The sequence below is a fragment of the Anastrepha ludens genome, chromosome 5 (assembly GCF_028408465.1).
Source record: "Anastrepha ludens isolate Willacy chromosome 5, idAnaLude1.1, whole genome shotgun sequence".
NCBI lineage: Eukaryota > Metazoa > Arthropoda > Insecta > Diptera > Tephritidae > Anastrepha > Anastrepha ludens.
Genome location: NC_071501.1, coordinates 24,358,340 through 24,384,064, shown reverse-complemented (window position 1 = coordinate 24,384,064; position 25,725 = coordinate 24,358,340). Strand labels below are relative to the sequence as shown.

General features: G+C 41.3%; 1 protein-coding gene across 1 annotated transcript in view; it reads left to right on the top strand.

Annotated features, from left to right (window-relative positions):
* Positions 1-6,296: 6,296 nt before the first annotated feature.
* Positions 6,297-25,725, top strand: part of LOC128863936 (potassium voltage-gated channel protein Shaw) — a 117,845-nt gene continuing 98,416 nt past the window's right edge. The window contains exon 1 of the mRNA XM_054103364.1: positions 6,297-6,912. The gene's annotated coding sequence lies outside the window, so the exon portion shown is untranslated. The remainder of the gene's footprint in view (positions 6,913-25,725) is intronic.

Genomic DNA, 25,725 nt, shown 5'->3' with positions numbered 1-25,725 from the left:
GGTATTCATAAAGGTCGGTCTCCATCTGGTATCGCTAGGGACCAAAAGGTCTATGCATGGCTTATTGCCAACCAGGCTAACCTAAACTACCCTAAACCAGGTATAAAGTATTTTATTTGGCATAGGCATCTGACAGCAAACTTCACAATCCATGGCTGCCATTTGCTAGTTAAATACCGCCAGCAAAAAAAAAAAAAAAAATGAAAAATCACCGCGGTTTTTGAGGCACTTGAAATTTGCAGTTTATTGTCACAAAATTCAAACAGCAATAAAACTGTATACTCGAAGTCTTTCTAAGAAAATTATTTTTAAAAATGTGAAATTTCGATGAAAATTTGTTAAATTTTTTTTTAATTTGCGTAAGGTTTTAAACCTGGATTTATAAAGATTTTGTAGAACAATGAACTATATTTTCAAAAAAAATTTCTAAAAATTCTGAAAAAAAAAATTAAGTAAATAGAAATAGTTACCAAGATATATGACGATAGTTCGGATCCTTCGGACAATGAAGACGACGAGTGGTTTCCAAGAGGCAATAGAACGCATAATTTTCGTGATACTGAAGCGTCAGATAATGAAGAATTTGAAAATGAAGAAAGCGATAAATGTCGACTAGGAATAACAGCAAAAAGAAGAAGAAAAAGACGACGACGATGACGCCGAAAGAGAAGATGACGCCGAGGAGGATAGCGAAGTTGAAGCAGCCGCTCCCACAGGTAATTTTTGTTTTCTATTATTGTGTATACCGAGTATATAATATCTCGAAGGTCGTGGCTTGTTTAACCGGTCATTGGGTATTTGGCAGGCATTCCTCGAGACTAGGAGTTTTTTCCCATGAATATTGCAAAAGTTGCAGAGATGAGGAAGAGGAAGAAACAGTGGAGCACTTCTTTTGCAACTGTCCAGCCCTAGCTAAAATCAGAGCAGTTTGTCTAGGTAAATACTTTTTTCATTCTCTTACAGAGCTGTGTGGCGTGGTGCTGGGATCAATTCTACGTTTCAGAAGAGCCACAAAATGGTTCCACGAAGGAAGATAAATGACGTTCTCGTACAGCACAGTGGTATCACAACGGACCTGCAAGGTCTGAGTGAGTTGGTCGCGCAGATCGACTATCACTATAATCTAACCTAATCTACTTCTATTCTTTGTACTTACGAAAAGTTTATTACGGGCTATTCTACCATTTGAATTTGGTTCGCTCAGAATTTTTCCAGCAATTTCTGGATGACAAGTTTTACTTAAATCCTATTTGCGCATTTCTGTTAACTTTGGAGCGCTTGTTGCTGGGTTTTTCTTCACTCGACGCCTTAACCCCTACGCTTTCTGGCTGTCGTCCCTTCGTTACCAAACGATTTTCATGCATAAGACGTTCAATAATGTGCATCGTATATTTATATAAAATATTTGTAAATTACAGACATACAGACAAATTAATAAATCTTCTCATCATGACTGACACTTTATGGATAGATAGATTACGAATAAAGCAGGGTTTTTCATCGCATGATGCTTAACTAAATCCATTTCCTTGCATGAGATCACTTCGCTTACGTTTAAAAAAAATTAAAAATTTGTACTTTTTCTGTGGGTTTCTTGCAGGTATAAAAGTCCAGGTTGGAAGTGTAACTATGTTTTTTTAATTTATTACACCGCGTTACACACATTCTGTCCTACGAACCAAATATACTTTTTCGGAAAGGGGATAAAAAATAAAAATACACAATTTTCATGCACACGTCACAATTTTTTTTTGTATTTTATAATTTTAAACGAGCAATTCGTGTATGCATATCTGTATAGCCACACGATCTCAGGATTAGCTTAACGGATTTGAATGAAATTGGGCACACAGATAGTGCATCACATTTCTAGACTTTTCACCTAGGTGTTGCTACTGACAATGCTTCATAGGGTTGCCACCTGTTCGAAATTAAAAAAAAAATTGCATGAGATATGCGGATGTGGGTATCAAAAGAAAGGTATTTCACTCCGCATTACAACAGAGATATAAAACCCCGAATTTTTTTATTAATTTTATTATATTAAAATTAAAAATTGTTACATTAAAAAATTTCCTTCAAGTTATGTCGAAAATTTAGAAAAAAATTCTGACGTGTACATGAAAATCGCCGATAGACGTGTATTTTTATTTTTTATCCCTTTTCCGAAAAAGTACAATCGTTTTGGTTCATAGGATAGAAAAAGAGTTCGTTTTTGTAACGCAGTGTTACTATTGCAATTCCGTCATATGTAATTGCAAAATCCCCGTCCAATGCATCTTCTATTTTTCTGAGGTCAACACTCCTTATTAGCCGGCAAATGCTCCTTATGAGTAATTCCTATAATTGGAATAGATTTTAGTGATAAACTTTTTGTGCGTAATTTCCCATTATGCTTTACATCACAGAAACTATTTACAAACATACCTAAGTAAATCAATACGTAGCTGGGGTTTTTTGTATTAGCAAAATATAATATGTATGTGTGTGTTTGTGTACGTATGTCCAGTGCTTAGGCAGCAGCGAATAAAATTATTGAATCTACCTTATCTAATTAGGTGATTTTATTAGGTTTGCGCTTAGGTGGCATATGTGCATGTATGTATGTGTGTATGACGCGTATGTGAGAAGCTTAAGTCAGGAAAACAGATCGATTAAATTGAATGTACTTCAATGTAGGCTTTTTCTGATTTTACACACCTACAATTAAAAGTTTATAGGCCCGCTTTCCAGACGCAGTTTTTCTAAATTCCTGTAATTTGATTGAATATATTGAAGCATTTTTCTATAGAGCCACTCAGAACTTATTTGATGCCCATACGACTTTTTCATAAAGTGTTCTTTTTTTTTTTGTCGGGACAACTAGCAAGTGCAGCACTCAGACACTAATTAAGTCCATTGTACTACACTTGGATTCCCTTTTAATTTTACTTAAATCTACCCGACCTCCGAAGAAATCTGAGTAGATCTTGTGGTGCCAAGGAGCCAAGTTGGTCGCTTTTTAACACATTAGTGCCAAAGATCTCAAACCTGATTCGAGCGAAGGCGGGGCAGACGCACAGGAAGTGGTCCGCTGTTTCATCCTCCTCTTCACCAGCTGGGCAAAGTACACTGTTTGAGATGCCCACCCTTTCTATGGGCTTCACCCTCAGAAAGTGGCCCGTTGCCAGTCCAACCAGCTGTCTGCACTCCCTTCTGCTTAATGACAGGAGGGTTTGCGGCAGTCGATCGGACATGGCAGGTAACATCAGTTTAGTCCATCTGCAGTCTCTCTCAGCCTGCCAAGCTCGCTTGTGGGTTGTAGTAACCCATTTGCTAACCGTGGCTTTGATGGCCGCAGAAGGGAGTGGCAAAACGGGCTCGGGGCCAAAGAAGTTGTCCTCAGAGCCCATCTTAGCTAAGGAGTCAGAGGTCTCGTTACCCACGATAACCATGTGTCCCGGGTACCAAGCTAGCATCAGGCTATTATGTCTACCTACAAAGGTCAGCCTAGATTTACAGGACTCGGCTACCACTGATGTGGTTTGGGGCTGTCTAAGGCCATTAGCGCAGCTTGGTTGTCGCTGCCCCTCCATCGGTTTTCCACAACAAAGTTCATCGCTTCTTGAACTGCATACACCTCCGCTTGAAACACAGATACATGCATTCCAAGAGCAAAGTGCAGTTTTGTCCCGCTGGATTCCACGTAAACTCGAGAGGCGGAGCCTGTCGCAGTCCTATTGCCGGGCTCATTTCAGAGTTTGACCACAACTGAGCCTCTGGCAGCACTACACTGTATCTCTTTTCAAGTACGACTCTTGATGGCATGCAGTCAAGGGGCATGGAGAGAATCGTTGGATCGAAGCCCATGCCTTCTCTGTTTCCCAATGCCAAACAGGGGCCGTACCAGTTCCCATTGTGTTTCAGCCTGCAGATGGTCTTCAGGGCCTATTCTTGGATGAAAGCATCAAGTAGTCGCCGGGCCTGAAGTATCGGGAAAGCTCCGGTGCAACAGATGGTCATAGGGCGTTGTAGTCTCGATAAGGTCCTCCTGACTCCCACGAGAGAGAGTCTACTCATCCAGACCACTGATGCATAGGTTATAATAGGTCCCCAATAGACCCCACGTTTTCCCAAAGACACCTTTGCACTGCCAGAAGGCTGCCAGTGCTTTGGATGTTTTTGTTTCAACGTGTGACTTCCAAAAAAGTTTACTATCGAAGATTACTCCAAGATATTAGATTTCTTTGGATAGCTGGATTGTGACTCCTTGTAGCTTAAGCAGAACGAGCCCATAACGTTTCCTCCTTCTGGTAAAGAGGACAATACCAGTTTTGGTGGGGTTTGCCGATAGCCCATTCGCACAGCACCAAGTGTCAATCATATCCAGTGTTTTCTGCACTTTTCTACAGATGTTCATAACCGAAGGGCCCGTTATCAAACAGGCAACGTCGTCCGCGTATGTTTGTCTGTAGACACCAGCACCATTTAAATAGGTGAGTAGAGAATCGATCATCATACACCAGAGCAATGGAGACAGCACATCACCTAGGGGGCATCCTCTATTAACCCCGTATGACAATAGCAGATCCTCCTCCGTCCGCATCGTGACGATTATTTGGGTTAGTTTTGAACGAATCCAATACACCAGCACCCGGTCTACAACAAGTCTGCTGGCAGAGCTGCATATAATGTCGAAAGTGGCATTTCAAAAGTCCCCTCTATATCCAAAAAGATTCCCATAGCGTCGACCCTTCTGTCGATGGCCTTCTCTATCTTATCAACAAGATTTTGCAGTGCCAACTCGCAGGATTTTCCGCTTTGATAGGCATGCTGAAATGGAGAGAGTGGGTGAACCTTCAGCGACTTTTGACGCATATGCAACTCCACTAGTCGTTCGAGACTTTTCAGCTTGAAAGAGGTCATGCTGATATGTCTAAAGCTTGTGGGGCTGGTGTAGTCATCTCTCCCAACCTTAGGGATGAAAGCGAAAGTCAAGTCTTCAATATTTCATAATATTTTGTGAAAATGGAGAAACAGAGAAGGCAGATACTTTTCGATGGAGCAGCTTGAGTTAGTTTTGGAGAATTTCAGAAACCGAATGTCGCATCGCAAAATAGCTGAAGTTGTACATTTGATTTCCTCTACAGTTCGCACATCATTAAATGCCCTATGTATGAAAATCGTGCTGTACAATAAATAAGGGACGAGAGTCTCCAAATACAACTTTCGCATAGAAAGAGTGTCAGTGGTTAGCGGGCCGAGTGAAGAAAAATCCATCAACAAGCGCTCTAAAGTTAATTGAAGTGGACAAAAAGTCTTTAGGCAAGACGAATCTATTAAACGTGGTATCGGTAAATCAGCTGAATTGTATATTTCCTTTCGCCATGTCCATGTGGCTATCAGCACAGAATGAAACAAGGCGAATTCAGTCTTTGTTTACTACTTTGCCAATATTTTGCCGTGACAGTTCAACGTACCAAACAATGTGGTTGGTCTAGTGCCACCACCTTTAATGCATGCACCTTGGATTTAGGTAAGACTTGCCATCCAGAAACTGCGATAAAAATGCTGAGCGAACCAAATTCAAATGGTAGAATAGCTCCTCCTCTTATTTGTGGCGTGCGTCTTGATGTTGTTCCCCAAATGGAGGGACCTAAGGTTTCAAGCTGACTCCAAACGGCAGATATTTTTTATGAGGAGCCTTTTCATGGCAGAAATACACTCTGAGGTTTGCCATTGCCTGCCGCGGGGCGACCGCTATTAGAAAATACGTTTTCTTCATTTTGGTGTTTCACCGAGATTCAAACCCACGTTTTCTTTGAAAAGCGCGTGAATTTCATATTTTATATTATACATTAGAATTGCCCCACTTCCCCTGTATAACTCTACTCTCTCTCAAATGATTTTTGAAATGTTTTTGACGAAAAAAATGCTTCCTGATTTTAGATATGGAAAAGGCTCTGTTGCAAAGTGTAAAAAGTTCGATCCTATTGATTTTTTTACCGTGTGCCCCAACACAATTCAAATTCACCACACTTTCACCGCACAACCACATGCATGGACCAGTGTATGTGTGCTGTGTTCGACGAAGGCAGGCGTGACATTATCCGCTGCGAGTGCTCTTTTGTTTGTTTAGGCAGCTTTCGTATATCCAACTGACGCAAAGTCACAGCGAGGGCAACAAAGTAAGGAGTGTTGGATATTAGCGGCGGTGAGCTTTTGAAAGTGCTCGTCGCTGACGGTCGGATGCAATGATGCCGCATGGCGGAGGATGCTTTAAGGCGCGCGCAGCATCAGTCAGTCAGTGCCTCGACAACCGTTTGGTAACAAGTGACAAGTGAACAAGTGAAACCGGAAAAAAATTTGATGAAACTAACACATCACGGGTCGAAGCAAAATGCCTGGCATACGGCAATAATTTTGAACGCGTCGAGCGCAAGGCAAAAGTAAGAAAGGAAAGTGAAAGAGCTAAGGAAAAGTGGTGCTACAAAAAAGTATGAAAATTGAGAATAAAACAAGGTATTTGTTAAAGTGTGAAATTTAGTAAACTGAAAGAAAAGTTTGCTGGAAATAAATTATACAAAATTGCTGCATTGAAAAGTTGAGTAAATAGTAGAGTGGCGACGTGGTTGGAGTGCCAGATTTAAGGCAGGTTCGTGTAAGAGAAGGTGACCACCCACCCAAGTGAATGTGGCATCAGATTTATTTTACTGGCTGTATTTTACTTACTTTAAATATACAATATTTGTATATACTACCCCATACACTTGTGCGTGTGTGTGTGTGTACCGTTATGCGCGCAACAAAGTGTCGCCTAATATTGGCAGAAAAAATTTTACGTCCTTTGATAACTGATAACGGGCAATGTGAAATTTTACGAGAGGATTTACTGCTGTGCAAAAACTAAATAAAAAAACAAAACTTTAAACGGTAAATTTCAACTTACAAACTTGACTTATTGAAATATTGAGTTACCTAACAGATTTCGAAGTTTAATTCAATTTAAAGTTTTGCGTAGTAGTAAAAAAAAATTTTAATAAAATTTCAGCAACTTCGCTTAGCGGCCGTCTAAAAACATTCACTTTCTCCTTTCCTCTTCACCCTTTTAGAATTTTTCCCACGCACTTTTTTAGCGTTGAATTTCTCGTTGCTTTTTTAGCATTTTGTTGGTTCTCGGCCTGCTATCTGGCATAACAGCCGACTTTCCATGACGCCTATTTCGGTTTTATAATCCAAATTCTTCAGCACTTTAAGAAACTCCCCTCATTCCTTTTCAACTTGGGACTAGTTTGAGTCGATGCTTGACCAAAGGTGTTAACAAGATCATAAACAACAACAACAACTGCCGAGCGGAAATTGATATTTGGCTTAAGAAAAAACAGCAACAACAAACTAATCAGTAAAAAGCACCATTCGCATTCATGCCGATGCGGCTTAAGCTTAAGCTGTAGTCGTGGACCAGGAGGAGTCCAGAGCGTAAAAATAGCGCTAACAGACTGAAGAAAATACCAAATTGAAGAGAAAAGATTACGACAAAAGATATAACCAAGTAACAGAATTCTTCAAAAGTAAAATAATCTGAGCTACCAACCTGTATAAAAAGTATTTGGTAAGCCAAACTGCTAACTAAGAAACCAAAGCTAAAGGTTTTTAACTACTACGTAAATGTGCTCTATGGCTTTTTCCGAAAGGGGAAGCTTACAGAGATGCTCGCTAACGGTGCACGGTGTAAAGGTCTTTCTTAAGACAAGACCTTATTCAGGCAGCTGACAGAGCATACGGGTTCTTTTGTCATATCGAACTTATGAAGTCTTCATCATATCAAAGGAACAAATGTACAAAACTATAAAAAGACCGCTTCTCACCTACGACTTTAAACATGGGTGCTTAAAGTTACGTACGTGAATTTACTGATGTAATTTGGAAGAAAAACTCTCAGAAAAACGGTTAGAAGACAGTATACACCGTATACGGTATAATCACGAACTTCAGTGTTTCAATCGCGGTACGAAATATATCGCATTTTATAAAGACGCAAAGATTTCGGTGGTATGGACACTTCCTAAGAATGAGCAGCGAAAGAGCGTCCGAAAAAGTTTTTTAAGCAAATCCTCAAGGAGCAGGAAGGAGAGGCCGGCCAAGGCGACGATGGTTGCAAGACGTAGATAGAGTACGATATATGAAAGCTGAGAAGCTCACAACATACAACGAAAGCGGGCTGCCGCGAAGAATGGAGATGCATTGTAGAGGAGACAGTTGTCTACCACGGACTGTACAGGGAGCGTCTACCAAGCGATCAACCGAATCGGCTGGTGGGGGAAAATGATCGTCGGACCTTCCCCTTCCCCTTCCACTAGAAACCGGTCCCAGTTCGCTAGCAACAGCGGTGCAGTCAACTCGGCTCCGCGCGTGACAGCTGTTTTAAAAGTGTGTTAGGATTTTGCAGTGGCGAAAATGCGGCGACCGTTGGAGGAACGTTACTCGATCAAACTTTGCGTAAAGCTAAATAAACCAGGTACCGAAACCATTGGGCTACTCAAGCAGGCTTACGGGGACCAATCTCTGTCCAGTACCCAGGTAAAACGGTTGCACAAGTCGTTCAAGGAAGGCCGGGAGGACGTCGAAGACGAATAGCGATCTGGAAGGCCTTCGACGACGCAAACAGACGAAGATGTGAACCGGGTTCGTGAATTTTTGAACATTGACCGTCGTGCTAGTCTACGTGAGATGAGTGAAGAGTTAAATTTAACTTATTACAATGTGCGGGAAATCGTCAACAATTGGACCCTTCATCACGACAATGCCCCGCGCACATCGCCTTCCTCTGCTCCTCTGCATTGGCCAAGATGGGGGTTCCGGTGCTTCCCCATCCTCCCTACAGCCCAGACCTGTCCCCTCCGGATTTCTTCTTGTTCCCGCGCCTGAAAATAAAGCTGAAGGGGAGGCGTTTCGACTCCGTCGAGGCGATCCAAAAAACTGTGACAGCCGAATTGAACGCGATTCCGGCGGATGAGTTTAAAAAATGTTTCCTGCAGTGGAAGGACCGCTACCAGCGGTGTATTGACGCTCAAGGGTCCTATTTTGAAGAATATTAGTTGTATAAGCCAAAAGGTTTACTAAAACTGCTTAAAAAAATAAGGCTCATTACTCATCAAACCCTGTAATGCCAATATGATGATGATGATGATGCTAAAGGTGCACCTCATTTGGGGCCACGCCCAGTCAGTATTATCTTACTTAACTTTACTTGCTAACAGTACACCTACGTACTCAAATCCTTAACTCCGACCTTTGCAGCTTTAATTTGCGCAGTGGTACCGCCATTAGGCATTTCTTCGCAGAGTCAAGCTGGACCATTTATGTCTCGTCACTTACACATTGATATACACGCCATTATTTTTCTCTGCTGCGCTGTCAGTATTTCTGTCATAGCTCCGCGGACCAGTCTTCCATTTTGGCCCACACCAACTTCGATTGCAATATGTACTTAACTATACTGCTCGGCGTAACTTTTTCTTTAACTATCATTTGCACAGTCGGCCTTCCGAACACATATCTCGGAGAGGAAAGCAATATATGTTCCGCATTTTCACTGCAACTACCGCAGAACCAGCACTGCATTGCGTCATCATGATCAAATCTATGAAGGTACTCTCTGAAGCAGTCATGTCCCGTCAGGAATTGCATTAGGTAGAAATACGTTTCAACATTACTTCGCTCGACCCATTCCTGTACGTTACCGATAACTTTGTGTGTACACCGCCCTTTTGACGCTAAGTCCAAGCGATTTGCCACTCATCCGTGCTGCTCTGCCTTTCTTCTTTGCGTTCGTTAGCTGTAAGTCGTCTATTTAGACTTTTGGCTTTGTCATATATTATGCCTAGTTCGCAAGCCATTATGTCCAGCGGCGTAATGCCCGATATGTTACCCAGTGCTTCATAAGAGACCGATCTAGAAGCACAGTCAACTCGAATAGTGCATACCCTCGAAACTAAGTATATTATATGGCTGTGAAATATGATCTGTGGCCGTTGCAAGAATAAGCAAGTTTCAGACCCTCACAAGTCGCTGCTTTAGAGTCGTCCTGTGCCGATAACTGGGTGTAAAATAATGAACTGCTCACCAGAGTTAGGTGTCCTGAAAACTGGTTGTGAAACCTCACCCGAGGTAGGCAAAGGCGAGCGTAAGTGGAGATTGTCCTTAGACTGGAATCCACATGGCTTACGCCGTAGAGGTCGACCTAAAGGATTTTGGAGACGAAGCCTGTACGATGAATTCACGGCAGCTTACGACTTGCTCACATGACCACAAAATAAAGCTTAAACTCAAGATTCGATCCCAATGGAATTATTTGTTTGTGCCTTACCCACAGTAATAACCTATATAAAAATAAGTTCGTATCGTTTTTACCACAGACCTTTATTTAAACAAAAAAACACAGTTATATCAATAAGTTAATCAATGATATATTCGCCACTGCTGTTTGCAGCCTCTCGCTACCCCTCGACCAATTTGTCGATGTCGTTCCGTCAAAAATCGCCTGGTCTGGTGTGAAAGAAGTTGTTGAGCCAGTTTCTAAGAACCTCGTTGTTATCGAAGGAACATGTTTCATATGGTTTGACAGGAAGCGAAAAAGATGGTAATCGGTCGGTGCAAGGTTCAGAAATACCGCGGCTGCTGAAGGACCTCCCATTCGAGCTCTTAGAGCGCGGCTGTGACGAGTTGTCCAACAGGAGGCTTGACGTTGTCGTGAAGAAGTATGGTTTTTGACCATGTCGATCAGGTCTTTTCGGTCAAGTAGCCTCTTTCACGCGGTGTAGCTGAGCAATGTAGAGCTCCTTGTTGACCGTTGCATTTTTTTTTTTCAAGTATTTCCCAGTGCATCATGCCCTCCCGGTGGGGATCACATATCGTGATCTTCAGACTTGACTCTTGGCTTTGGCGTATCTTCTGGAGCCACCCACCCCTTCTTTTGCTTCATTTTGATGTATAGACACCATTTCTCATCTCCTCTGGCGATTCGGTACAAAAAGCGGTGTTTATGAGTGCGTGTTCCTCGATGGTGGACGAGATGCTAAAAAGTATTGTAATTTGAAGGCAACTTTCTTTGGGTTTTCGCACAGGCTCCCAACTTTTCGGTAAATCCCTTTGAATGACGGTGATTGAGAATCATTTTATGATCGCAGTTAATTTTTGTGCGCCAACTCACGACTGGTTAGGCGGCCGTTCTTCTTCAAAAATGATTTGAGTCGTTCTACATCGAATTCAGACGGCCTTCCGCTGCGGGACGTGTCGTCGCCGTCAAAGTCGCCATTTGCCATTTTTGAACTTTGCAAACCATTTTCGTGCTGTAGACTCGCCTATGACACCTTCTGGATACACGTCGCAAATGTCCCGTGCTGCTTTGGCAGTTTTTTGACCTCGATGAAAAGCAAAGAAGAGCAGGTGTCGAAAATAGTGATTTCTGCCTCCTGGGTATTCCATTTCTAGGCCTAAAAATTAATAAAAAATTAAATAACTCAAAAATAATATACAATTAATATAGTTTTGTTGAGCAGAAAGATGTCTATCGAATGAATACTTACCCTTTGTCAAATAGCAAACAAATCGTTGTAAAATAAAAAAAAATAGAGCAACTTATTTCCCAACCCAATACAAACGTAATTAGCCACTGTTGGTCGAGACATTCTAATCCAAATCCTCTTCTTGCATTTTCCACCCCACTATATGATATTTTTTCCCTATAGTACGAGTATCACAATGAATGCATTTTTATTCTGCCCCTCGCGTGGACAGCCATTTATCCTATCCCATTCTATGCTCCACTACTAACTTGGAAATATAGCAAATATTTTTCGAAAAACTAGGCTGAGTCATTGCAGAGAAATTATCATCTTCATTCAGCCGGGGTATGAGCGAAGGAAGTATAGGAAGAATAGTACGGGAAGTATAGGCATGAAAGGACTTATAGGGTTGTGACATTATAAAATGACTGAAATATTTAGTGGCGTGTATCTTTGCGTGTATGAAAATTTAACTAACCTGAGGATCAAATGGAGTTCTAGATTTCCGAGTGCAGCTATCAGGCGATTTTAATTCTTCTTTAAAGTTCCAGTAGCACTGAAAGTATTTTCTGACGGAAGTAATGGGTCTTCCGTGCCTTATAAAGTGGCCAGAGATTTTTTAATGGCATTTCTGGAAAATAGACTAAATTCTTCGTATTCAGCTTTACAAAAAATTGTACTCCGGAACGTTCACGTTTCACGTTCGTCTTATATAAAATCAAATGCAAAAATCTCTTTCTTCATAGTTTTGTTGTTGTGACCTGCTAAATAGAAACTGGTTCTTGAGAAGGGTACTGAGTAGGGGTTGCTTGCTGAAGTGCAACTGAAGGTCTATATTTGCGACTGGATTTTTTTTTATGCAGATGAGGTTAAAATCGAAACTGTCAGAAACTTCATCAAAGGTGCCGTCACACCAGTGGTATGTGGGGCATACTCCTACTATAACATTCTTCCCCTCTTTATAACTTTTCACTCCGCCAGATGTTATGAAGAGCCCAACGAGCTGGCAAAAGTTTTCGGTGACGTCCCAGCACCAGATAACCTTGCGACTGGAGACTGCGTACTGAATACCGGCATAAGTCTCTCTTCCTGCACCTCCTCTTACAGTGCGCTTACTGACAGCACGACATCATTATAAATATTAACGTTACTTGCAAATTGGAGATTTTGAAATGTTCGACTTCATAATTTGACATAACACATCGGCGATGACTGCTGCCATACAGAATAACCTCAAGATAACCGCCAGATAAGTTCCATGCTCATCAATGCAGGTCATGTGCGCGACATTAAGTATATGTACATATATATATGTATGTATATATGCACTTATAACTATGTACTTCCAGCTAGTTTTACACGCACGTTCGTGACTTACAAGGCACGTGCACGAAATGAGTTGCGATTGTGGCGAATAGCCCAGCAAGCACTCAAATGGAAATCGATTTTCGATCAGTTTCTATTGTAGTCAGAAAGCTTTAAAATGTATTATACTGTGTATGCGTATTCGGTTAGGTTGTGATAGATTGGGTTGAGAAAGGCTATTAGAAGTTAGATTAAGTTGGATGAGATGAGGTAAGGTTAGGTCCCCTTTGGTCATTTAAAAAAAAAATTTTTTTATTGTTTTTTGCTTTGATTGAAATACGCTTACTTCGCACTGAGACCCATTTGCAAAAACCAGTGGTTAGACGGCGCTAAAATAATATAGCCAAGCATGCATACATTTGTGATACATAAAAGATGATGCAATGTAGGTAAAAAAAAACTTTTGTTGGACGGCAACAATGTGTCATTAAATTCCAATTATAAGGTGGCTCAAACTAATACTGAATAGATACTGAATTAGGCCTGAACTAGTCCTGAACTGGTGCCGAACTAGTCCCTACTAGCCGCGAACTAGTTCTGAATTGCCCTGGATTGATTCCGAATAAACGCGATTTAGACCCCAATTGACCCATAGTATAGAAAGCGCATATACGAGGTGGCGCAAATTTAATCATCCTATCTGAAAACCTATAATTTTTGCAAATGGCGTTGTACGTCAAGCTTATTTGATCTTGTGTACTAGACAGCTGCAGTTGGTAAAAAACTTATTCAGAAATAGAGATCGATGATTAATTTTGCGCCACCTTTTATATGCTCCAAAAATGCTTTTAAAGTTTCGAAAAATTGATATTTTTTTAATAAATATTGCATTTTTTTATTAAGCATTTTTATAAAAATTTCGAGTATTCAATTTTATAGCCCATTGATTTTAGATACAACAAAATGCAAGTCTGAAGTGTCTCAAAAATCGTGATGAGTTTTGCAATTTTTTTCTGACGTTCGAAACATGTGCACCGGTCCTTTGAAAAGTCCGCGCAAAGCATGAGAGGTGGCACTATTGGCACGTATCGAGATTTTCTTTAGTTAGTCGAACCTCTTGGCAGAACACACACCAAGTTTCAGCCAGATCGGTATATTTCTTTGTCGAGTCGAGTGGTTTATCCTTTTCCTTCGCGATAACCCACCAGTTCATGTCTCAGCAGTTGTGGTCGCAAAATTAATGGAAATATGAATCCAATTCGTTTCACATGCCTCTATTCTCGAAACTTGACTCCCTCGGATCCTTCGCACTACAATTTATTCCCCAATTAGAAGAAATGGCTGGCAGGAAAAAGATTTTATTCAAACGAGGAGTTGATTAAAGAAACGAATGACTATTTTGCAGGCTTCACGCAGCATTTGACGAGGTGTATAGGGAAAAAGGAGACTATGTCGCAAAATAAAAAAAGAATTACTTCAAACTATTCTTCTTCTTAATAGGCGCGATAATTGCTTACGCGATTTTGGCCGAGTTTAACAAAGCGCGCCAGTCGTTTCTTTCTCGTGCTAAACGGCGCCAGTTGGACACACCAAGTCAAGCCAAGTCCTTCTCCACCTGATCTTTCCAACGCAGAGGAGGCCTTCCTCTTCCTCTGCTACCACCAGCTGGTACCGCATCGAGTATCCATTCGGACGACATGACCCCGCCAACGAAGCCGCTGAATCTTTATTCGATGCGCTATGTTTATGTCATCGTGAAGCTCATACAGCTCATCGTTCCATCGCCTGCGATATTCGCCGTTGCCAACGTGCAAAGGTCCAAAAATCTTAAGCAGAATCTTTCTCTCAAACACTCCAAGCGTCGCTTCATCGGATGTTGTCATCGTCCACGCTTCTGCGCCATACGTTAGGACAGGCATGATGAGAGTCTTGTAGAGTGTTAGTTTTGTTCGTCGAGAGAGAATTTTAGTGCTCAGTTGCCTACTTAGTCCAAAGTAGCACTTGTTGGCAAGAGAGATTCTGCGTTGGATTTCTAGGCTGGCATTGTTATCGATGTTAATGCTGGTTCCTAAATAAACGAAGTCTTTTACAACCTCGAAATTATAACTGTCAACAGTGACGTGGGTGCCGATACGCGAGTGCGCCGACTGTTTGTTTGAAGAGATGAGGTACTTCGTTTTGTCCTCGTTCACCACCAGACCCATTCGCTTTGCCTCTTTATCCCTGTGTAGTTGCTTTCCAGTTAGGTGGATTTTAGATGAAAACCATATAAATGCAAATCTAGACATTTTTTAGAACATTTGAAAAAGTATCGCTGTGTGTGGCTAACTCCAAAAGTGGACCAATATTTTGAACTTCAATTCAGTTGATTAATCCTTCTTCGGTAATATAATTACACTTATAATTTCGGCATAAATGACCCAAGTAGGCTATTTATTGTATCTTAGGTGCTCTCTTTCGTTGCTTTCTCTTCGAAATACTTCAGTAGTTTTCTTTGTACCCACATTTTGAATGTTTCTAAGCGATTCATATAAGAAATTTTCATCGGCCAAGTTGCCATGTCGTACAAGAAAACTGACAAAACATAGCATCTCACAGAGCGTAGTTAGCAGTTGGTTCTGCACCATCAACTCCTAAACTGCTACCTGGAAGGCTTTAAGGATCTTATACCAGAAAATAGCTTTATAATCCGTAGGCCGTCCAAAACTTGAATTTATATTGGAATCCATTCTATAACTCCTACGCCGATAGATTTGTAAGTGTCTAACGTATGTTGGAGGATGATGACCAAACGGTGGCTAATTACATTGCCTTAACCGCTTCACTGATGAAATTCACCAGGTGTGTGATATTTAAACCCGCAGTATCTGCAGGTGTAGCAAAAAAGTGACAGGTGAGATGTCTAAGTGTTTGCTCGATAAGAGCAGAGCCGCTGAGAAGATGGGGCTGTGTTGATTCCACCTCATTCTCCAGGCAGCTTCTGCAGAAAGGACTTGAAGCAATCTCAAATCTCAAATCCCTAATGGGCAAATGTCCGGCAAAGACCACTCTCAATGCGAGAGCTGCGACTTCTTTAGCCTCAGAAGAAACAGATGTTGCTCTAGCGTATTTTGTAGCCGTTGGCATAACGTTTGAGCCGCGTTTTCTTCGAAAGAACTGAAATCATTGTTGATACTTATGCAAGCAACAACTCTTTTGTGGAAGCCATGCCCTGCGAGTGAACTGTCATCGCGAATGTAACACCAAATATTTTCGTATATTTTCCAAAGGCAAGTTCTAGCAAAGCTTTAGTGAATTTCGGAAATGAAAAAGGTGCTCATACAAACTATCTGTTGTTGTTAAAGTGGTTGAGTATTTCCACTGAAATAGTCCTAATTAGTGCCCAGCACCGTTTTAATACCACCGTCCTCGTATAATGATGTTTGGTTTTTTTTTTGTGTTTTTTTTGTGTTTTTTTGTTCTAAGTCAGATCCATTTAGTGAGGTCCAAGTATAGCAGCAAATTCTTTATCTCATTAATTTGCTGCAAGAAAGGCTTACCAAAGGAGCGGATTCGTGCCTTAGCTAGCCCTGGACATTCACATAAGTAGTGGAAAAGACTTTCCTTCGCTCCTTCCGCTTGACAGCTTCTGCAGATAGGATTGAAGGGTAGGTTGAGTCTAGCTGCATGATCCCCTTCTTTCCATTGGCCTGTAAGGTTTGCGGTGACGCGTGAGATGTTTGGCCGACAGCATCCTAACAGATCATTCGTCTTTTGGATTTTGTATGACGGCCATGTGTTTTTTGTTGTAGTACATGTAGTTAGTTGCTTTCATATTCTTTCGGCTAAAGCATGATAGTGTGAAGCAATGGATGCTTTTACTTTTAATGTGTTGAGTGGGGTGAATACTGTCACCGCCTCTACTAAGTCTACGCTCATCCGCTATCTCATTATTTCGTATGTTCCTGTGACCGGGAACCCTTATCAGAGTGATTTCAAGCCAATGACTAAGCATTTCCAGCTCCTTTCTACACTGTAAGACTAGTTTGGATGAAATGGAGTTGGAGTCCAAGGCCTTTATAGCTGCTTGACTGTCTGAGAAGATAGCTACTCTTGCACCAACTCCCTTGTAGAATTTTAGTGATTTGCATGCTTCATGCTTCGATAGCGTATCTTCCAATCACCTTCCCTTTGCTCCATTCGGCTCTCGGTGGAAAATGTACCGTAAACCCTTTCTTGAAGTTAAGGTCGGGGACAGTGTAGTCTGATCTGTTTTTGAGCAGCGAGGGTCCTTGTAGGAGAATCTTACTGTGACCGCACGACTTTGTTGTCCAGCGTTCTATGTCTCTGAGCAGCCGCGCTGCAAGTAGCGTTTGTTTTAATGTGTAAGTCTAATGGTAGCAGGTGAGTTAGTACATTGAGCGCTTCAGTAGGACTGCTCCTGTACTTAAGATACACGCTGTTCTTTGTATCTTGTTCAGCTTGGTTTGGTTGTATTTCTTTTTTGTTGCAGGCCACCAGACTAGTGCCGCATATATTAGTATTAGCCTTACAATGGCTGTGTAGGACCAATTGGTTAGTGTTGGTTGGATACCCCATTTTTTACCTAACACTCTGTTACACGTGTAAAGTGCTTTATTCGCTTTCTTTACCCTGTACTCTACGTTAGACTATCTGTGGTCGTGCCATTTATGGGACAACACCAAGCCACACCACAATCGGTAGGCATGAAACTTCTATAAACCGTTTAGGTCATTCTTTGCAGCTTCCTTCTAAAAGTGATCGGCATTTGATAATGGAACTTCGTGAACTCCTCAATTAAGGCCACGAGGAGTACTTTCACTTTGTCAGTAAATTTATTGCCACGCTTTTGCTTTTGTTGTTCCTCCCTTTTATTTACTTTATATGCATTGAGTGACTATGCAAAAAATTGGAAATTATGGACTTGCTTGCTTTGAAACAATTAATTTTATCAGTACTCCGCTCAATACTACTGAGCAAATATTGTATATGTATTTGTTTATTTGTAACAGTGAATGAGTAAGCAAAAGCATTTCGATAAATTAATCTGCCTCTTTCGTAATGTTCACATACAAAGGAAGAAAAGAGAGATATGTATTCGTCACACTTGTCAAAACTCTATTGATATCATTTCAAAGATACGGGCTATCGCATCTTTCTGCGACGTTGAAATGTTTTGAATGTTGAAGCAGCTTTTAAGTGATAACAGAACCGAAATAGCAAATGATTTCAGAAGTCAAATGGGACTAATTTTCGATATAGTTGATCAAAGTATGGCACTACCTAAATTTTTTTTGTTTTTGAAATCGAGTTATCTCAAAGAAATGCAAATCTTGATGTTATTTTAATAAAAAACTTGTCCATTTTGGAAAATTCTAGCTTGTGAAAGGCATTTTGAAGTCATTCAAGTTGAGTATTTTTGAAATGATTTTATCTAAACGTGGCCTGACTTATATTCGTGTTTTTCCATGCAAATAAATGTTCAAAAAAATTACTCATGTGTGGCGGCGATTAAGTTCAGTATTAAATTGAAAAAAAAAAAAAATTAAAATAAATATTTGCGCGTACACTTCTACTACATGTTTGTCCGAGCTCTTCCTCCTATTTGAGGTGTACGCCTTGAAAAAGCTTCCCAGTATACAATTTTATTAATTTTTATCCTCCTCCTATTTGTGGTGTGCGTCTTGATGTTGTTCCACAAATGGAGGGACCTACAGTTTCAAGCCGACTCCGAACTGCAGATATTTTTATGAGGAGCTTTTTCATGGCAGAAATACATTCGGAGGTTTGCCATTGCCTGCCGAGGGGCGACCGCTATTAGAAAAATGTTTTTATTAATTTTGCTTTCACCGAGATTCGAACCAACGACCTCTCTGTGAATTCCGAATGGTAATCACGCAACAACCCATTCGGCTACGGCGGCCGCCAATTTATATACATACCTATATAAAATATCGCTTAAACTGTGTTTTCCTATTTAATTAACAATAAAAACGTTTTTGAGTTGAATGAATTAAAAATTTGCTATAAAAAAGTTAAAAAATTATGTTCGAAAAATATACCTAACATACATATATACCTATATATTTTTTTTTTTTTATTCATTTTTATTGTAACTAGTTAACAAAACTAAACTAACGAACAATTTTCTTCGGTTTTTGTATAATTCAATTAATATGATGGTGCTTTGCAAAAAACTTGCAAAGGAGTTGTTTACTGCACGAGGTGGTGCGGCGTTTTGCGTTTCAGCCTTACAAACCATTTATGTTGGTCGGTGAGGTCTGAGGCCTCGCTGTTGACATGATGAGATAGCCTATTTATATGAGATAGGGCATTTTTTTTTAATTACCTCGGCAACTGGTTCTATGCCGAGAACGCGTTCAAGATCGCCTGGCGTTAGTAGCGCATCGCAGAATTTCATTCTGGAACATTTGAATTTGAAGTATGTTGCTGGAGCTTGAGCAATCCCATAGTTATTGTATATCCCATACGTTCAAATTGGTTTTAGTATTTGCTTGTAGAGAAGTACTTTATTGTACATTGATAAAACGGATCTTTTACCCATAAGCCAATACATGTTTTTGAATTTAGTATCGAGTTCTTCCCTTTTCCTCTTTACGTGAGATCTCCATCTGAGTTAGGTGTCAAAGGCATTTAGCCGTGTTATGATATATAGTGGAAGATATCTTATTTTATTGCACGTGAAATCAATATGTAACTGTCCACTCATAGATTCTGTTTAAATGTTTTGGAAGATTTGCAATTGACTCAATTTGTGCATTTCCAACTGACAAGATAGCGGTATCGTCTGCAAACGTTGGTATGACGCAGTTCTGATTGGTAGGCAAATCTGATGTGAAAACTAGAGAAAGGATGGGCCCCAGGTCAGAATACGTGTCGTCGTATTTAATTCGAAAGAAGCGATCGGATAGATAGGATTTTAAAATGTTATAATATTGAAGGCATTTTCAATAACTTGAGTTAGCCTGTGAACTTGATCGATTGTCGAAAATATAAATAATCAAATAAATAAGAAAATCAACAGAGAGGGCTATCGGCTTGAGTTTAAAAAACTAAAATAAAAAAATTATATGTTTTATAAATGGTGGTTAAGTTTCAAAGGCCGGTGTTGATTTTGAATAAAATACAATTTTTTTTAGGAAATTATTGTCATTTCTCTTTATAATGATAATATTGGAATGGCTCAATTACGTATAGAATAAAATATCGGCCAAATGACCGCCGCGGCCCCGGCAGGACACCTTCAAAGACCACCAAATGCAAATAGTTCCTTATCTAAAGGGTGGTTAAGTTTCAAGGGCCGGTGTTGAATGTCAACCACACCTAAACGTCAACGTTATAACAAACTTCTTCATTGCCTCTTGAAATGAAATAACTGGTGATGGCAGAAACAATAGGATTTTGAATTTATTTTAAAGAGACAAACTGTAAAAGTATGTAGTCGTGGCATCCTCATTCTCTGCTCCTCATAAAAAACTATTTGCCATTTGTAGGCGACATAAAACTGCAGGTCACTCTATTTTGGGAACAACATCAAGGCGCATGCCTCCAATATCCAATAAAGGTTAAAAGCCCCAATTATGAGTATATTATATTAAGGGGTTTCCAATAGCAGGTGTTATTTTGAGCACAGGTGTTATTTTGAACAATTTTTTATGGCCGGAATTGGTTGGAATTGATCTGGACAGAATTTATTTTCAACAAGAAGGCACTACGTGTCACACAAGCAACGAAACCATTGATCTTTTACGGGAAAAGTTTCTAGACCGTGTTATCACAATTGGCCATCTTGTGATTTAACACTTTGTAACTTTTTTCTTTGAGACCACGTGAAAGAGATGGTCTACGCCAACAGCCCATTGTCGATTCAAGACCTCAAAGATGGGGTTCTGACAAAAAAAAAACATATTTCCGCTCATTACACGCTGTGCGCTGTTTCAACGTTCGGGAATACAAATTAAATTTGTGGAGGGCTGCTTGTAAACAATACTGAAAAGCCAAAGCCATTGGCCCTGACGGACTGAACACACTGATGCTGAAGCACCTGGGACCATTGGGAGTAGGACTTCTCACAAGGGTCTTTAATCTTCAATGGCCACTCCCATTATCCCTGACATTATCCCTGGAAAGCAGGGAGAGTGGTCCCACTACTGAAACCTGGGAAACCCACCAGCCAAGGGAATCTATCGGCCGATAACTTTCCTTTCTCTAGTAGTGAAAACACTTGAAGCCCTCCTACTCCCACTCTTCACGAAACACCTGGCCCCATCCCCACATCAGTAAGGTTTCCGACCAGTGCATAGCACCACCACTGCACTCACCATCATAAATGCCCAGATTAACCGCGGGCTTTACCAAAACGGTCCCTGCGAGAGGATTATCCTAGTAGTGTTGGACTTGATGAAGGCTTTCGACACTGTCAACTATTCCACGCTACTAGATGATATTTATCATTCGACACTCCCGTCAGAGCTGAGGAGGTGGTCCGCCAACTATCTGAGCGGTCGTCACTCCTCAGTGATTTTTCGTGACCAAACATCTAAACAGAGGAAGATCAAGCAAGGTGCTCCGCAGGGTGGTGTCCTTTCACCCTTGCTGTTCAACCTCTACATCCCGAAACTCTCTCAGCCACCTCCTCTCTGGTTTCATACGCTGACGACTGTACGAGAATGGCGCCAGGCAATGACATCGATGGCCTGTGCAACAACTACCTCACCGACCTTTCTCGCTTTTTCACTGCGAGGAGTCTCCAACTTTCCCCCACAAAGTCCACGGCAACCCTCTTTACCACCTGGACAGAGGAGGCCAAACTGTCCCTTAAGGTAAAAGTCGACGACACACCAATTCCGACGGTAGGTAGGTAGGTAAGATGGCAAGAGTATCCCAGGTACACTACAAGTAGCACTTACGTGCCGTTTTGATACCATAATGTGGACCACTACCTGTGATAGGATTTAAGGAGGAGATAAAACCGTCTACAGCCATCCAGTGCTGTTAATATAGCGGAGGAGAGAAAAGGGATCTAGGCTGGAGAATTTCATCAAGTCATTCCCAAAGGGGACGCTGAGGAATCTCAAGCGCCTAGCTGCCAGAGTCGGACATTTGCAGAGAAAGTGTTCCACAGTCTCTTCCTCTGCAGGATCCCCACAGCTTCTGCAATGGGGGTTGTACGGAACTCCAAGCTTCTCCGCATGAGTGCCGATCACCCAGTGACCCGTGATCACCGCAATGAGTTTGGAAATTGAATGGCGGGAGGTTCCCATTACCTTAAGCGTTCTGTTTAAATCGTATTGAGGCCACAGTGCTTTTGAAATGGCACACGATGAGACAAACCTCCATCTGTCTTGCGCTTTCTTTAGAAAGAAGTTGTGTAGTTTCCCTTTAACGACGGCCAAGGGGATACCGATGTCTGAGAAGGGGGCAGCTGGATCCGGTTCTGCCGCCCACTTCCTGGCAAGCTCATCGGCAATTTCATTTCCCTCTATATTCCTGTGCCCAGGAACCCAGATGACGGAAATGTTTCCTGCACGTCCGAGACGTTTAAGTTCCTCCTTGCAGGAGTTCACGAGAAGAGAGCTGCAATATGGCGACGACAGTGCCTTGATTGCAGCTTGGCTATCGGAAAAAATATTAATGTCTCCCTCCCAACAGCGATCCCGAAGCATTTTGCATGCCTGCAGGATCGCGAAGACCTCTGCTTGAAAGGCGCTGCTTGTCTCCGGCAGTTTAAAGGAGACCGAGATGCTGGCTGATTTAGAGTAGACCCCCACTCCCACTCCAGACTCCATTTTGGATCCGTCAGTGAAAACAGAGGCATCTATATCCGCACCAACTCTCCCCTTTTTCCAGTCTTGCCTGCTCGGAAAGATAGCCCTAGCACAACCCTCAAAGCACAGTTTGCGGATGGAGAGGTCGGTGCGAATATCAGAGAAGGAAGGGGAGATCTGCTTCAAGATGTTGCTATGTCCTACAGGAAGTTGTTTCCAAAGGCCAAACTCCTTCAGCCTAATAGCACTCTGAGCAGCAATGTATTTAACCTGCAGATCCACAAGAATTAAGTGGAGAATAACGTTGAGCGCAGCGGTGGGGCATGCTCTACAGGCCCCAGAGATGCCCACACATGCAGTTCTCTGCACTCTCTCTAGTTTAGTGGAGTTGTAGCCCTTCTGAAGAGCTACCCACCAAACTAGGCAACCGTATGTCAAAATTGGCAGAACCACTAAGTTGTACATCCGAAGTACGACACGTGGCTTGAGACCCCATTTTTTGCCGAACATAGATTTACAGGCATAGAAGACTATATTGGCCTTTTTAACCCCATTTTCTATGTGCAGCTTGGAGTGGAGCTTGGGGTCAAGTATTACACCAAGATACTTGACTTCCGATGAAAGTGTAAGACACTGGTTGTTAAGTCTAGGAAGCTTAAAAGGTGGAGGCGGTAAACAACCCCAAAATTTCGGGTGCTACCTTTGACGGTTTGCTCTCCTTCTCTGCGCACACAACCACAATTGCTACTAAAGTCCAAAATCGCAACAAGGTACTCAAATCGCTTGCCGCCAGCACTTAGAGCAAATACAACGAAATGTTGCTATTGACATTTAAGGCAATTGGCCGGCCGGTTCTAAACTATGCTGCGTCTGTCTGGTCGCCTGGAACCAGTGACACGCAGTGGATAAAGCTTCAGACGGGTTGCTTCCTGATGTCCCTCATTCAACATCTTCACAATGAGGTACAGATGCTTCCTGTTATGGAGCACAACAAACTGCTCAGCAAGCAGTTCCTGGTGCTACTGCATGTTTCAACCTTGCAGACACCTGCTTGAGCCAGAGCTACCACCCAGGCACGTCGGGAGACTCCTACTAAACTACGCCGACGAGATCCAGGACACAACTAACAGACATCTACTGGACCAGACAGTGTTTAGACAGAGACTGTTACCACCTTCTTAAGCTCCGGTCGACCGAATGCCGTAATCGGAGAACAACCAGCTTCCCAGTGAGACCCGCGTAACACTGGCACAATTGCGTCTTGGATATTGTAGCAGGTTAAACTTCGACCTACCCAGAATTGATACCGACATACCAAAGATATGTCCGGCAAGTGAAGGCACACCGTACGACTCTAACCACTTTTCCAAATGTCCTTTAAAATCTATCTCCCTCTGGACCAAACCTGTCGAAGCAGCATGTTTCCTGTGCCTTCCTTTCGATGAGGCAGACAAAGACGACAGGTGAATTACACTATACTGACCGGGCTTGCATTACTTGCTGCTACAGCAATAATACTGAAAAGATTTCTACATTGATTAGTCAATCTGATTTGGTTTTTGAAAGATGTCAGAGTGCTCATGTTGGTTGTGCTCAGCACCATTTTTAAAGTTCATTGGCCTATTAAGAATAGCTTTCAATGATTACTGTAGAACCGACAGAAATGAAAATAAGCATGAAAACCTCTAATGCGTTCCCTTTTTAGATATCCAGCTTTATTGAAGAAACGGGCGTTTAGGTACAATTCCATGCAGGAGTTGCTTTACTGCAGCCTCAGCAATATTTTAAACTTTCTTTAACTGCTAGTTGCTCTAAGTAGCGTCATCTGCGAACTATGTCTTCAATATGGCATTTAGTTCCTACTATCATTTACTCCGAGACCAAGTAGACCAGAACCCATTCAGTGAGCTTCAATGCAACATCAAGTTTTTTGGTCTGAGTGCGATAAAGTGGAATCATTTCGGCATCTATATCTCAGCTGTTTTGCTTTTGCGTAACTTCAATTCAGATATCTTCGCTCTCTCAGTACATATGCAGGTTAGTGAAGCTGTCAGGGGTGGATATAGTAGACTGTGTAACTTTCTTATGAGCGCGAAATGTTTGATTTTCAAGACTTCACAGTTTGATTTCTATATTTACTTCCTAGCCTCGTTTCTTGTGCTTACATAGCTATAATCCGTGTATCGAGGTACAAAAATTGGCGGATATGCTTTAGTTGCGCCAAGATTTTGGAGCAGCTTTATTATGTAACTTAATCCACTAATAAGCGCTCCCACTCCTAATCTATATTCTACTCATACCTTGTTTTATTCTTTTTTAACTCATTCCATATTAAATATATTCCTACAGTGGCATAACTTTGTTGATTAAATTGTTTTCCCACCGGCTGTCACTTGTACACATTTTTTATATTATAATGTCATGAAATAATGGGAAAAAATGTTATGCTAACGAGCTACATTTAAGAAATTTACTCGAAAATTTGCTTGATCATAAAACTCAACTACGGCTAAGTGTTTTTGAGTCGAAACAATGGCAGATGAACTTACTTTTTTCTGACGATGAGGCTGCAAATTTCATCGGAATAAACGAAAAAAGGGGGGGAAACATAAGGAAGATGAGAAAAAGAGAAAGTAAATAAAAAAACAAACAACTTTGAACTGCCTATCAAAATGACAAAATGGCAAAACAACAACAGCTGACACGGTGAAATGGATAAGCGAAAGGGAGTCTGACACAAAAAGTGTGACACTGCAGAATCAATCATGTGAATTCTCTGCTAGCATTTCCATTCGCATACATAAATTTTAATGCATATACACCTATCTTTACATGCAATACATACATACATATTCGTGTGACACATTGGCATTCCTTCTTGTATTTGCCTGCGAAGGCTGGTCGCTTGCTCGCATACAAGTGCATATATTCACACATACATACACACTTGCACACACACTATATAAACTTCACTATTATCTTACAACTATTTTACTACCTTCTTTTTTCTAGCCACTAACTTTTGCTCCGTGCCTGTTTTTTTTTTACGTAAGCGCAAAGTGAAGTTGACGTTTTTATGGCACCAC